General features: G+C 49.2%; 1 pseudogene; it reads right to left on the bottom strand.

The window, feature by feature from the left end:
- Positions 1 to 12,022: 12,022 nt before the first annotated feature.
- LOC103301745 (single-stranded DNA-binding protein, mitochondrial-like) lies at positions 12,023 to 12,522 on the bottom strand (annotated as a pseudogene).
- Between the last annotated feature and the right edge of the window lie 2,461 nt (positions 12,523 to 14,983).

Here is a 14,983-nt window from a genome sequence, read left to right on the forward strand (position 1 = left end):
TATTGATTTCAAAGAGGAAGGGAGAGGTGAAGAGAGAGAGAGAAACATCAATGATGAGAGAGAATCATTGATTGGCTGCCTCCTGCACACCCCCTACTGGGGACCAAGCCTGCAACCCGAGCATGTGCCCTTGACCGGAATGGAACTGGGACCCCTCAGTCCATAGGCTGATGCTCTATCCACTGAGCCGAACCAGTTAGTGCCCAACAACTGTATTTTCAATTATAAAATTAGCCCCTTATTTCATTATTTAAGATATTTAAGTTATAGTTTTACATTGTGTTAGAAAATGGGGAAGAATTGACAAGTACAGAACTTTTCAACTTCCAATCGCAGCATCATAAAAATGACTGAATAGTGGGCAGTTAGTTCACATTCACACCAAGTTCTCAGAGTAAATCCTTTCATTCCCACCACTGTCCTGTCCTGATAACTGAGCTGGTTAGAGCATGTGGTCAGGGTACACACAAGACTCAACCAGTGAGTGCATAACTAAGCAGAACAACAAATCTCTCTCTCTCTCTCTCTCTCTCTCTCTCTCTCTCTCTCCTTTCCTCTCTCTCTCTCAAATCAATAAATACAATTAAAAACAAAATAAAACAAAACATTCTTTTAAAATATATATTTTTTATTGATTTCAGAGAGGAAGGGAGAGGAGGAGAGAGATAGATACATCAATGCTGAGAATCATTGATCAGCTGCCTCCTGCATGCCCCTCACTGGGGATCAAGCCTGCAACCCAGGCATATGCCCTGACCGGGAATTGAGCTGTGACTTCCTGGTTCACAGGTCGATGATGCTCAACCACTGAGCGACACAACTGGGCAACAAAATATTCTTCAATTTGCAAGACAATGACTGCAGAAGATTCGATCCCAAGCACCGACCCTTCGAGCAGGGTGTCACTACCCTGACCGCACGCCCTCGCGGGTGGCCTTCTGTAAGGCCTGCTTCTTTAATCTTCCCTATGAGCCATCAGGCCAGGTATTACTACTGTCTCTACTTTACAGGTCAGGCAGTTGAGGTGCAGAGTGAGGAGGTAGCCGGCTGAGCATGCAGAGTGGGGTCCTGACCCAGGGCTCGCATCCCTAACGTCATCCACGCTGCTGCTTGTACAAGAATCTGTGCTCAGCAGGTGCAAGTGCAAAACAGCCAGCCAGCCGCCAGAGATGGCTCCTTCCAGTCCAGCTGGCATTGGAGCCGGTCCCCACTGCAGTTCCTTTTCTTTCCCTCCAAAAACCTTTGTTAACCCTTTCCCAGAGCAGCAGTGGGGCATTAAGACAAGGAGGCATGTGCTGCTGCCCTGCCTACGGAGTGGATTGAAAGGCTGGTTGGAAGCCGCCCCCTCTGGGTAGCCTTCCATGATTAGCTCAAGCAGCATACATGGTTCTCCTGTGGGTTTCATGACCTGGCAGGATGCAGATCCTGGTCCTATGTGTTAAGGAAGGACTTCATGAGCAGGTGCAGGTGTCAGCTAGGGCCCAGGAACCTTCTAGAGCCTCACAGGAGTTCTTTCCAGTGCTCACACTTCCTGGCTTGCTTTCAGTTTCGTTCACTGAAAGAGGTAGGGTCTTTGAAAACACAGTCTCAGAAGAATGACCCACACCCTTAGAAAGCTGTCTCAGCCATGCAGGCGTGACTGCTGGTGTGCTGGTAGCTGTGAGTGCATGGCTCTCTGGAACACATGTTTTAAAGGCCCTCATTGTGATGAATTCCATGGTGTGAACGCTGCACCATGGCTGAGTTCAGGCTACCAGGGTGGTACCCACCTGCTGGCCAAGTACCCGGCATTTTTACAAACTGCTCTCAGAGGCCGAGGGGCCAGCGCAGTCCAGGGGCAGCCCACCCGCGGACACAGCCTTTCTCTCTTTTATGTTAATTAATTAACTAAAAATAGAAACCTCTATTTGTTGTTCCACTCACTTATACATTCAGGGGTTGGTTCTTATATGTGCCCTGACCAGGGTCGAACCACAGCCTTGGTGTACCAGGACAGCACTCTAACCAGCTGCGCTACCCGGCCAGGCCAGGCTTTCGTATCCTAAATGGCTCTCTCGAGTCCTCACCGTCACAATGACCCGGGGACGAGGAAGGGGAGCTACGGTCTAGTACCATCTGTTCTCACAGCTGATCAAACTAAGAGTCCAGCACAGAGTATTCTGCCACAGGTCCCCAGCAAAGACAGGCTTGAGACAACAACGGTGTTGCAAGTGTCTGGCTGGGTCACGCTGGGTGAGTGTGGCTTGGAGGTGGTTGCGGCTTCCACCGGGGACAAGAGCAGGAGGATCTGACGCTGAGAGTGTGGCTGGCAAGCTGCCGAGAGTCCCAGAGCGGGGCAGGCCCGGGAGCTGGAGCAGCGCGGGGCTCGGAGCGGTGGGGAGGACGCAAAGAGAGCCACGTGACGTCAGGATTTACTTTGGTGGCAGAAAGAGTGTGATACTGAAAGAGCTTACTTGTCTGTCCCTTCCTTTATATAAGATCCTATTTGACTGGTCACTGACTTTCCCCAGGCTCATTACCACTACCCTCACCTTCACTGGAATTTCTCGTGAAAATCCTCAGAGTAAGGAGCTGAGTTAAATCAGACTTGGCCTCACTAGCTCTTTGTATGCGTCCTCAGGGCGTGACATCGCAACTGGGTGTCTTTCTGGAGTCTGGGAGTGGGTGGAAGGGAAGGGTTTGACTGAACTTCCTGATGATTCCAAGCCTTTCTCTAAATTGGCTAGTGCGGGGGGACCGGACAGCGTTCCCAATAACATTTCCAATATTGAGGAGAGAATGAACATTAGAAATGGAAAGATAGAAAGTGTGAGAATATATACAAAAAAGGAAAAAGGACATAAATAAGAGCCTCATTTAATGACATTCACTGATCCTAAATGTGTACAATATTCTCATTGCTACTTAAAAATAGAAGGATGATTTGGTGAGTGACTGTTTTCAGGAAAATCAGCTTAACATCACTGTGTTTTCGATTTGTGCTGCCAAGAACACCAGGCTGCGTCTTCTGTTTCAAACATAAGTGTCGCCGAAAACCTTTGGATCCTAAATCAGAGGGCCCCATCTGCTTCGCCCTCTCCAAATTTCCATTTTAGCTTAATTCACATATGAATTTTCTGACATTCGCCTGATTTCCCCACTCTCATTATCTAAAATCATAACTGGCATCCCTCAGACTTGGATTCAACTTAGAAAATAATTTTTAGCTTTTTAAAACCCTTTTTAGTAGTAGGCAGTGTATAAATACATTTAAAACAGAATTATAGAAATACACTGAGTGGCCAGATTATTATGATCTCTGAATGCATAATAATCTGGCCACTCTGTGTGTGTGTGTGTGTGTGTGTGTGTGTGTGTGTGTGTGTGTGTATTAGAGGCCCGGTGCATGAATTCGTGCATGGGTGGAGTCCAGCCAGCCTGGCCAGGGGGAGGGGATATGGGTGGTTGGCCGGCCTGCCTGCTGGTTGAACTCCTGGTCGAGGGGACAATTTGCATATTAGCCTTTTATTATATAGGATATACACTGAGTGGCCAGATTATTATGCGTTCAGAGATCATAATAATCCAGCCACTCAGTGTATATATATGAAGGATGTTTATTCAAGCATTATCTGTAAGTAACATGTTGGAAACAAAAGTCTGTGAAGGGGAGAGGGGTTAAGGAATTAATTGCTAAGAGTGAAATATCCATCAATGGATCAATCAGTCGATATATCTTTTTTTTTTTTTTTCAATTTTTTTTATTAAGGTATTATATGTGTACATATCTTACCCTTGCCAGATATATCTTAATAGGGAAGGCTTATATGCTACACAAAGGGGGGGAAGCATGTTGAGAAGTCAGTACACAGATGGTTTTGTGTGTAGAAAGAAGCAAAGTCCTGGCCGGCGTGGCTCGGTTGGTTGGGCATCATGCTGGGCACCGAAAAGTTGCTGGTTGATTCCTGGTCAGGGCACATGCCCAGGTTATGGGCTTGATCCCTGGCAGCAAGATGCCTGTCAGCACACAGGAAGTAGATTACAAGTCATTGCAAGTGAGGGCGGGGACAGGGCAAAGGCTGGGGGTAGCCTTCTTTCCTGTGGGCTTGTTCTGTTTGAATCTTCTACAGTAAGAATGTGTGGACTCAGGTACATTGTAATTAAAAATCCAAACCACAGCAAAAATTGTTAAATTACCAAACATTTGTAATAAAACAGCAAATGATGCAAAATAAGTTTCATCAGGAATTTTTGTAGATTTCCTCTCTATTCCTATCCTATCTAATAATAGACAAATATGCAAATTGACCATACCTCCAACACGCCCACAAGCCACGCCCACCATCCAATCAGAGTGAGCATGCAAATTAACCCAAACCAAGATGGCTACAGCCACAGAGAGCAAGGTTTCCTAGGTAACAGAGGAAGCCAAGCTTTCCGCCTGCCCTTGCCAGGCCTAAGCCTCCACTCAAGCTACAAAGTTTCAATTATAGAAGGTAAACAAATTCAAACAAATGGCAGCAGAATAGAGCTTGAGAGAGCAGGCCAGGGTTGCCGCCGGCAACAGGGGAAGCAAAGCTTTCTGCACACCCTGGCCGGGCCCACCCGCTTAAGGCAACAAAGTTTCAATTATAACCCCAACACAAATGGCTGTGGGCCTTGGAGGGAGCCCCAGGCTTGGCTCCGCTCCAGGCTACAAAGTTTCAATTGTAGAAGGAAAATAAATTCCAGATACCAGGGCCTGCGCTTGGGTTGCCAGGGGGCGTGGCCGGCCTGCAAACCACCACAGGCCCCTCGCTCAGGCCGCCCCACGCCCCAAGGGAACCCCACCCTGATCAGGGACACCCTTCAGGGCAAACCAGCTGGCCCCCACCCCTGTACCAGGCCTCTATCCTATCTAATAAAAGAGTAATCTGCAGATTGATCATCACTGCAACACACAATATAACTGCCCCCATGTGGTAAAGATCCTGCCCCCATGTGGACACAGGATGGCCACCACAAGATGGCCAGCAGGAGAGGGCAGTTGGGAGGCACCCGGCCTGCAAGGGAGGGCAGTTGAGAAGGACGAGGCCTGCAAGGGAGGGCAGTTGGAGGTGATCAACCCTGCAGGAGAGGGCAGTTAGGGGTAACCAGGCTGGCAGAGGAGGTTAAGTTGGGGGCAAACAGGCTGGCAGCAGAGTGGTTAGGGGGTGATCAGGCTGGCAGGCAGAAGCGGTTAGGGGCAATCAGGAAGGCAGGCAGGCAGGCAAGCAGTTGGGAGCCAGCAGTCCTGGATTGTGAGAGGGATGTCCGACTGCCCGTTTAGGCCCGATCCCTGGATCGGGCCTAAACGGGCAGTCGGACATCCCTTGAGGGGTCCCAGATTGGAGAGGGTACAGGCTGGGCTGAGGGACAACCCCTCTCCGTGCACGAATTTCGTGCACCGGGCCTCTAGTTTTAAATAATTTCATATCTATACACAAGGAAAAATTTTAAAAAGTAAAGAAATTTAAAACATATGTGAAAGGAAAGTTTTAGAGGTGAAGAGAACCAGTGTATAACTGTCTGACTAGTAAGCGTAGAGATTACAGTTTCAGGTAGAATGCAGGACAGAGGCAAATCCATATTGGTGTGTGTAAAATTGTTTTGTTTTGGTGGGAGGACATTTTCCTAATGATGGTGATGATGATAAACTTGCCATTACTGTATGGCAGGCAATGTGTTAAGTATTTTACTTTTATTAATATCATATTGACAATAACCCAGTTAGGAAGATGGAAGGCTATTCCCACTTTATGGGTGAGAAACAGAAGCAGAGGGAGAGGCAGGAACGTGGCCCAGGCTCCACCATGCAGCTGGGAGCCAGAGCCAGGCAGGACGGAGCCAGCTAAACCCAACTACTCCCCTCAACCTGCAAAGCCAAGTGAGCACCTGCACATGTTCGGTGAGCGCATCCTGGGTGGGAGCCTGCGCATCCCAGAGGGGGTGGGGGGTGGGGGGAGCCTGCGCATCCCAGAGGGGGTGGGGGGTGGGGGGAGCACGTGCATCCCAGAGGGGGTGGGGGGTGGGGGGAGCCCGCGCTGCTCAGGGGCTAGGCCAGCCAGCAGCATGGCCTTTCCTGGGAGCTCTCTGCACACACCCAGGCTGCTCTCGCCAATGTCCCCCATCCATGCAGCCACGTTTTCTTTGGATGCTTATATTCTGATATTTCTATGTTACTGCATGTAGTCGAGGAGGTTAGCGTGCCCTGGGAAGCAATCCTCAAAAGAAAGGGCACTAGAGAAGTTGGGGTCCTCTGAGTTGGGGCAGCCGCTGGGGGCCAGGGCAGGGAGTGGGGAGGAAGGAAAGCTGTGATTCGCTCATCAGTCAGCCCCAAGCCCGCGCCCTCCTCAGGTTCCCCAGCTCGGCCTCTGGGACTAGCTGTACGCTGGAGGCCAGAAAATCACTTTTGAGGCTAAAACGGAAGGTGAAGTCAGAGCCCAACACAAGGAATTTATACCCTGTGGCCACATGAGGACAGAAACAAGCCCTTAGCTGAGGACGTGGGCTTCGGGTTCCATGCAGGAGCCCGCTGGGCTGTAGGGTGTGGGTAGCCGACTTAACCCTGAGAGCCCGAGGCCTCAGCTCTGACATGCAGGAACCGCTCCTCGGCATGGGTGGCAGGGAGGGCCAGAGGAGGTAGTGGAGGCTGAAGAGTTTGGCTCTGGGCTCTGCATTGGCCTGACGGAGACTAGGGCTCACTCCCCACCAGCTCTGTCCTTCCCTCCCTGAGTGCAGGTGTCAGACCTGCACCTGGCCCCGACTGTCCTCCGCTGCTCCCCTCCCTCATCCTTCTCAGACTCTCCGGAGCAGGTCTCCCAGACTTCAGATTCCATCTTGGCATTTGCTGGTAGGGAGGCTGGGGAAGTGGCCACACGCTCCCATCCTGAGAGACAGGATGTCGAGGGAAGAGGCCGAGACGTGTGTGGTGGGAGGGAGAGGGTGTGAGGTCAGTCATAGGGTCACCAGGAGCCGGACCCATAGGTTTGCTCTTCATTCCCAGAGCAATAGGCAGCCAGTGAAAGGTGTCCGTGTGACAGGAGCAGATGCAGGGGCTCTGGCTGGGACGCAGGGACACGACTGTGGGAGTCACGCTCAATGCTGTGGGCCTGCTCGGCTCTGGTCCCACCCCTCACGTCTGTCCCCCCTGGGAGCTGGGCCAGCTGGTCCCTCTGCTTCGTGATGCTCTTTCCCCACTGGGGAGGCAGGTTGCGGTAGGTCTGAACTAGGAAGCCACCTCCTGCCGAGGCCTCCTCGTGATGCCCCTTCTGTTTCCTGTCTTAGCCCCACGATCCTGTTCTTCCTCCTGCTATTGCTAGTACAATTTGCAATCATTCTATTGATTTGTTTTGCTTTTGTTGGTTCCTGGTCTTCCTCATACAAGCTCCACAGGGAAAGACCACGACCGCCTTGAGTCTCCTTTGCTTAGTCCAGAGCCAGGTACAGAGCAGCTGCTCCGGTGTTCTGTGAGGACGGCGATGGGGTCAGAGTGGATGCCGGGCGGGGGTGCAGACTGTGATCACAGTGGCAGTTGACTGTGGTAGAGACCACAGGAGGTAGGACTGTGGAGAGCTTCTCAGACCTTCTGATCCTGTCCTGCCGGTTTGGCTCAGTGGATAGAGCATTGGCCCATGGACTGAAGGGTCCCAGGTTTGATTCTGACCAAGGGCACGTACCTACATTGGGAAGGGGTGGGGGGGGGGGTAGGGGGAGCTGGCCGGCTGGGAGAGGAGTCAACCAATCTATGTGTCTCTCTCACGTCATTGTTTCTCTCTGTCTCTCCCCATCCCTTCCACTCTAAATTAAGACAAAACAAAACAAAACAAAACAAAACGAAACCTTCTGATCCTAACAATGATTGAGAACCTTAATGCTTTTTGTCCACGTGGGCTATCGCTACCAAGATTTACCGATTAGAAATTAAAACTGAGAAAATGGAAAAGTCTTTAATTGATTGAAAATGAACAATAATAAACCCATCGTATAGTAAGCTAATTTTTATGAAAAATAACCGTTTTCCCAAACAAAACATTTAGTGATAGAGTGACATGTTTTGTTATTACAATTCTCTTTAACTGGCTTATTAGCAGACAGTTGGATTCTTATATCGGCTGCATGTAATCTGTTGCAGAATCTCAGGCCATGTGCTCTCTGGAAAGCTCTGCCTGGCATTTGTGAGAGAGTGAGAATGGAAGGCCACAACGTCTGAGTATTAGTATGAAATTGTTTGGACCTGTGGATGTCCTGCAAGGTCTGAGGAACACCCGCTGCCTCCAAGGGGCCCAGGCCACACTGAGACCTGCTGGATTAAGACTATTTAGGAGGCATGATTGACAGGCCGTAGTTGTAGTATTTTTATTGCTAACTAGAGGCCCGGTGCACGGATTTATGCACATTGAAAGGAAATTAATTAGAAGGTGGACAGTGGGGCAGGACTGGGTAAGATGGGCCCGACACTCCCTGGAGCCAACCTCCTACAGTCCCTCCCTTGGCTGGCTGCACCTGGGGCGGTGCGCTGTGGCTCGAAGGGTGTCTGCAGAGTGAGCGGGGTCCCTTGGGCAGGTGGGGTCCCTCGGCCTGGCCTGCGGGGAACAGGCCAAAACTGGCAGTCCAACATCCCCAGGGGGTCCTGGAGTGCAAGAGGGCACTCTGCAAAGTTGCTGTCCCTAAGCAGCTCCTGCGTTCAGCATCTGCCCCCTGGTGGTCAGTGCGTGTCATACCTACTGACCGGTTGGCCGGTCGTCAGGTCACTTAGAGGCCCAGTGCACAAAATTCATGCATGGCTAGCGGGGGCGGGGGGGGTGTCCCTCAGCCTGGTCTGCGCCCTCTCACAGTCTGGGACCCCTCGGGGGATGTCCGCGCATCAGTGCGTGTCAGAGCGACTGGCCATTCGATCGATTTGCTTATTAGGGTTTTATTATGTAGGATGGTTACTGTGTGATTGTTACATGCCGGGAATGTTTTAAATCTTCATGACGTCTCTGTGCAGAAGGCACCATTAACTTGTCCCTCTCACACATGAGAACCTGGGTGATGGTAACCAGGACACATTTTGCATTTACAAATTGAGCATTTTTATTTTAAGAAAAAGACCCAATCAGCTAATGACAAATTTTATAGTTTTGGGATGGTGAGGCTAAGCCCAACTCCAGAGAGCCTCAAACATAAAAGTACCTTCTCTTAGCTTCTATCACTCCATTACTTTTGAAATCTAATTTTTTTAAAAATTGATTTCAGAGAGAGGAAGGGAGGAGAGAGGAAGAGAAGCATCAATGATGAGAGAGAATCACCGACTGGCTGCCTCCTGTCTGCCCCCCACTGGGGACTGAGCCTGAAACCTGGCCACGTGCCCTGATGGGGAACTGAACCACAACCCCTGGTTCATAGGTCGACGCTCAACAATTGGCAGGGCTTGAAATCTAACTCTGATTTTAATGCATTTTTGAGCCATTTCATGGGGATCTTAAAGATTAATTAAGTCTTTCATCTGTGAAGTTTAATTCTTCCACTTCTGGCACATTATCTATGGCTGTGAGAAAAACTGCCCATCACTCGGGTAATTTGCACCCAAAATAAAGGCCCAGGGAAGCTGAAATTAGAAACAGAGGAAATAGTACATCTTTGGTTTTTCCTGCTAAGGTTTTGGACCAAAATTCACTGAACCCCCCTTTGTGCTCACAGTTCGCTCTCAGGCACTGGGTTCAGTGCTGGCTTCTCACCACGCAGCTTCAGGTCCTGCCTGCTGTCTGACTGCTTCCCTAGCTCCTTCCCGCTCCTGATACTGATCCTACTTCCCATCAACCTGGTGGACATCTCCGCTGATTCTGACCCAGAGTGGCAGTCATTTTCCAGAGGACGGTCATTGCTATTCCTCCCTGAAGCCATCAGGTTCAGACCCTGTGTCAGGTGCATGCGTTCTCATTTCATGCTCACAAAGCCCATGAGGTCGGTGTCGCCCACTCTACAGATGGGAAGATGAATTTGAGAGCGCTGAGTAACTCACCCAGGGACTCACAGGCAGCACCACTGGAAAGCACAGAGGCACTATGGGAACCCGGTGTGACTCTAAAGTTTTGTTCTAAATCATCTACCTTTCCTTTACCTGTGTGTCCTTTAAAATGCTTTTTCCTCTGCCTGCTGTCCTTAAGCTTCAATTCAAGTGTCTTCTCCAAGAACTCTTCCCTGGACCTTGGCCTCTGGTGCCCCTCTCTCTGCTGGGGCACCTGCTGCATTTGATACCTGTTTGTTTTCTCCCAGGAGAATGGGGCTCCAGCCGGGATAAAGACTCTGCTTTCATCTCTGAGTCTCCACCATCCAGCACTAGTCCCTGACAAACAACAGTGTTTCCTATGAATAATTGATACACTTGCCCTAGCCAGTTTTCTCAGTGGTTAGAGCATCAGCCGTGGGTTCAATTCCAGTCAAGAGCAGGTACCTTGGCTGCAGGCTCGATCCCCAGTGCCAGTCAGGGCACATGTGGGAGGCAACCAATCGATGTGTCGGTCTCACATTGATGTTTCTCTAAGTCCCCCCGCCCCCCTGTTCCACTCTAAAATCCAATGGAAAAAAATATTCTCGAGTGAGGATTAACAACAACAAAATAATAATAATTGATATATTACTTTTTCTAAATTAATTAACAAATGAGTGAAGCCCATTGGTTAAGTTTGTTGTTTGAAACCTGGACTAACAATAGTGAGCATGTGTTGTTGAAGTAGTGCACGTACATCCTGGTTAACAGAATTGGTGGTTTGACTGTTGTGATTTCCAGTTTTGCTGCATTGTTTCTTTGGGGAAATACAGTCCAAATTTAAGGGAGGGTCATAGACCTAAATTTTAGACCATCATTCTGACAATTGGTAGACTGCGTGTAGAGCTGACTACTTTATATTATCTATTTAGAAGTTACTTTAAGGATAACTGGCTGTCTACCTGTACATTTTTGTCATCCATCTACTCATCTACCCATCCTTCCACCCATCCATCCATCCAGTCATCCACCCATTTACCCACCCATCTACCCATCTATCATCCTTCATCCATCATCCATCCATCTTACACTCATGTTAAGGACTTACTACTTGCCAGCCACTATTCTAGGTGTCAGGGTCACAGGTGGACAACAGGATCCCTGAAATCAGAGGTTGAGTCTGATGGAGGCAAATAGTTAAAGCCAAGTGGTAACAGCAGACACAGCCAATCAGAGGGGTGGACACTTAATTCTACTCGAATAGACTAGAGGAGGCTTCTAAGAGGAAGTGGTACTTGTGCTGAGTCTTGCTGAAGGCCGTGATTTCTCAAGCTGCCTGGCAACCACCCTTGTTACTCTAACTTGAATATGAATGTTTAAGGATGTTTATGAGTTTTAAAAAGCCTATAGAGAAAAAAAAGCCTATAGAAAAAACTATCCATAGAAGGCCTAGGATTGTCTTTTGAGAAAAATGGCCACCCTGGTATAGACCATTGTCCCAATGATATTGATCGGTTGTCTAGTTGGTCCTAAAGGGTTGGCACACACCTGCCCACCCATTGGAAGAGAACGAAGAGGAAGTCCATCAGGATGGCTGTGTTGGGAATATCTCATTGGCTATCAGTTTTCCTGCAGCCAGGAAGAAAGGATCTGAAAACCGGGTAAAGCCCTGACTGGTTTGGCTCAGTGGATAGAGCGTCAGCCTGCGGACTCAAGGGTCCCAGGTTCGATTCCGGTCAAGGGCATGTACCTTGGTTGCAGGCACATCCCCAGTAGGGGGTGTGCAGGAAGCAGCTGACCTGTGTTTCTCTCTCATCAATGTTTCTGACTCTCTATCCCTCTCCCTTCCTCTCTGTAAAAAATCAATAAAATATATATTTTAAAAAAAAAAGTTGAAAACCGGGTAAAGGAATTTGAGGTGCATCTTTTTTTTTTCTTTTCTTTTCTTTTTCTTCTTTTTTTTAATCCTCACCTGGGGACGCTTTTTCCATTCATTTTTTAAATAGAAAAGAATATTTTAAGTTTTGTCTTTAGAAACTATAAAGACTATACATGATTTGGAAATGAGACTATACCACACACTGGCCAAAGAAGAATGGTCCGCTCTATGCCTTCTCTTTTGTCTGGTCACTCAGAAATACAATGTTATCAGCGATGATTGTTGTTGCTTGTCGCCTCACATTATTTGTATCCATATATTCACCATAGTCTACTTTCTCTCCCACATAAATTCGAGACCCCTTTTTCACATAATGATATGCCACATCTCTGAGGCCTGGCTGGAATACTGAAATTCTGTGCCATGTTGTCTTTTGACTGATGTCACCCATTTGGTATGCTTCATTGTCTCCTGATTTCCACATCTTATTTGTTGCTAGAGAAAATATTGTCACTCGGTTTTTCCCTTCTACCTATCTTGTGACAGGACCCTGACCAACTCGCCCAAGTAACTGCACACAATTCAGAGATCTTTCAAGAACCAAGCTGCTTACTACTTTTGACTCATGTCTTACAAATTTATGAAAAGCCTACAATACAGGTCTTCAAAACATTGCTTCTACTTTTCCTGCAATCTAATCTTTAGTCCTTTCCGGATGCTCCAGCCAGATAGCTCTGGGCCTGGAGAACACTTCCCCTCCATTCATTTTTTTTGAGAGAGTAGGAGAGAAAAAGACAGAGAGAAACGTCGATGTGAGAGAAACACATCGATTGGTTGCCTCCTGCACACGCCCTGACCAAGGCCCGGGCTGGGGAGGAGCCTGCAACTGAGGTACATGCCCTTGACTGGAACCGAAACCAGGACCCTTCAGTCCTCAGGCCAACGCTGTATCCACTGAGCCAAACTGGCCGGGGCTGGGTTGCATTTACAAACCCTAATTCCTACTCTAAACCCACTCTAAACAACAAGTCCGCAGTGGGTTCCAGAACTCTGCTTCTGGAGGGCAGAGATGAGCATGCAGACATGTGGGAAGTGCTCAGCGAGTTGGTTATATGCCGGGTTTGATGCCAGACACTTACATTCAAGGGATTCATACCGAGGTGCAGGGATGTCACATGGGGAGGTATTTATAGTGAGGAAGGACCCTGCCATGTCTGTTAAGTCTAGAAATATACTTGATTGCTGGGCCCTGACTGGTCATGAGAATTAATATACAGACAGGTGATTCAAGAAAGATCCAACTGTCATGCATATGTTGACTGAAGCTCTGTAATTACTGTAACAGGTGAGATATCTGCTGAAAGAGGGCCAAGCAGTGTAGTAGAAAATGCGTAAGGCACGGACTCGAGGTCTGGGTTTACATCTTTACAGGGTATAATGAATGATCTACTGCTGCTGCAAAACAGACGATTCCCGCCGAAACCGGTTTGGCTCAGTGGATAGAGCATCGGCCTGCGGACTCAAGGGTCCCAGGTTCGATTCCGGTCAAGGGCATGTACCTTGGTTGCAGGCACATCCCCAGTAGGGGGTGTGCAAGAGGCAGCTGATCGATGTTTCTAACTCTCTATCCCTCTCTCTTCCTCTCTGTAAAAAATCAATAAAATATATTAAAAAACAAAAACAGACGAGTCCCAAGCTCACGGTGGCTCAGAAATGCTGCCAAGGACTCTCTCTGACCAAACCTTACTCAGGCTCCCGTGGGCCCACTTCTTAACAAGGTCTTCATGGTGGCCTGTGAGAACTGCAAAATCTCAACACACTTTTGTCCACCCCTCACACTTAGGGACTTGAACAAACACTAGCCTGGTTTCCAACGGCTTGAGGCCAGGTCCCTGGCATGACCCTACCCCCCTTGAGTTCTTGCCTGGGAAAACTCAGACTGCCGATAGAATTTTCCGTTTGGGATTTACCCTGACCCAGCACCTGCCTTGCCTAACATTTCTCAGAAAACAGCTCCCTACCCACTTTTGGTAATTTTCCACTTCGCTGACTCTGCTCAGTGGTTCCTCCCCCTGCCCTCTCCTTCTTCCCTTGAAACGCCCAGTCTCTGCACAGATTGGAGCTGAAGTCTCGCTCCCGTCCTGCAGCAGTCGAAGTAGAGTCCATGTTGCCACAAATGACCAGTTCTGCTTCCCTATGACACCTCAATGAACACTTAGGCCTCAGCTTTCACCGAAATACCTCGCCACAGGGCCGCTTGAGACATGGCAGCAGGCTTCCCACAGAGGAGAGAGAGAAGGCGGGAGCTGGAACGCCTTTTATGACCTAGCCCTGGAAGTCACACCCGGTCACTTCTGCGATAATCCATTGATTTCCCAGGGCAGCCCTAGTCACTGTGAGAGGGACTCTTGGGGGCCGTTGCTGTGATTGCTAGAATCAGTGTCCTGACCTTGGGCAGGTTGCTGGGACAGGGAGGGGAGGACTGGGCTTCATGTAGGACAGTGATGGTGAACTTATGACACGCGTGTCAGCACTGACACGCGTAGCCATTTCTGATGACATGCGGCCGCATGCCGAGGATGAAACATTTGCTGCTCCTGGGGATGAAACATTTGCGACTAGAGTCTTGGAGTTAGTTTTTTCCTCAAAGTGACACACTACCCGAGTTATGCTCAGTTTTTTGGCGAAGTTTGACACACCAAGCTCCAAAGGTTGCCCATCACTGGTGTAGGAGGTCCCTCCTAGCCCTGACTTCATCTTCTCTTCAATAAGAGAGTTAGTCATTGAATGAGTTAATGTGCTTCCAGGAGCATTTCTCACAGAGAGCGACGCCTCTGCCAGGGTCCGGCAGGGTTCTCAGAACTGGGGGGCTTGCTCTATGGGGAGGGGGGTCACAGCTGTCCGGGTTTCCCACCACGTCTCCTCTCACTTCCGAGGCCAGGACATTTCTCATGATGCAGGTGGCCCCTGACGGGGCTGGCCTGGACAATTCCTGCACAAAGACACTAGGCTTTGGAAAGGAAGCTGTGAGGGGGGACTGGCAGGCTGCGCGAGGGCTCCCAGTTCCCTTCCTTAGGGGCCCCCACCTGATGAACGGTCTGCCCCAGATGGGTTCGGCTGCGGGAACCCTCCTC

Source organism: Eptesicus fuscus, chromosome 14, assembly GCF_027574615.1.
Source record: "Eptesicus fuscus isolate TK198812 chromosome 14, DD_ASM_mEF_20220401, whole genome shotgun sequence".
In the NCBI taxonomy this organism is placed as follows: domain Eukaryota; kingdom Metazoa; phylum Chordata; class Mammalia; order Chiroptera; family Vespertilionidae; genus Eptesicus; species Eptesicus fuscus.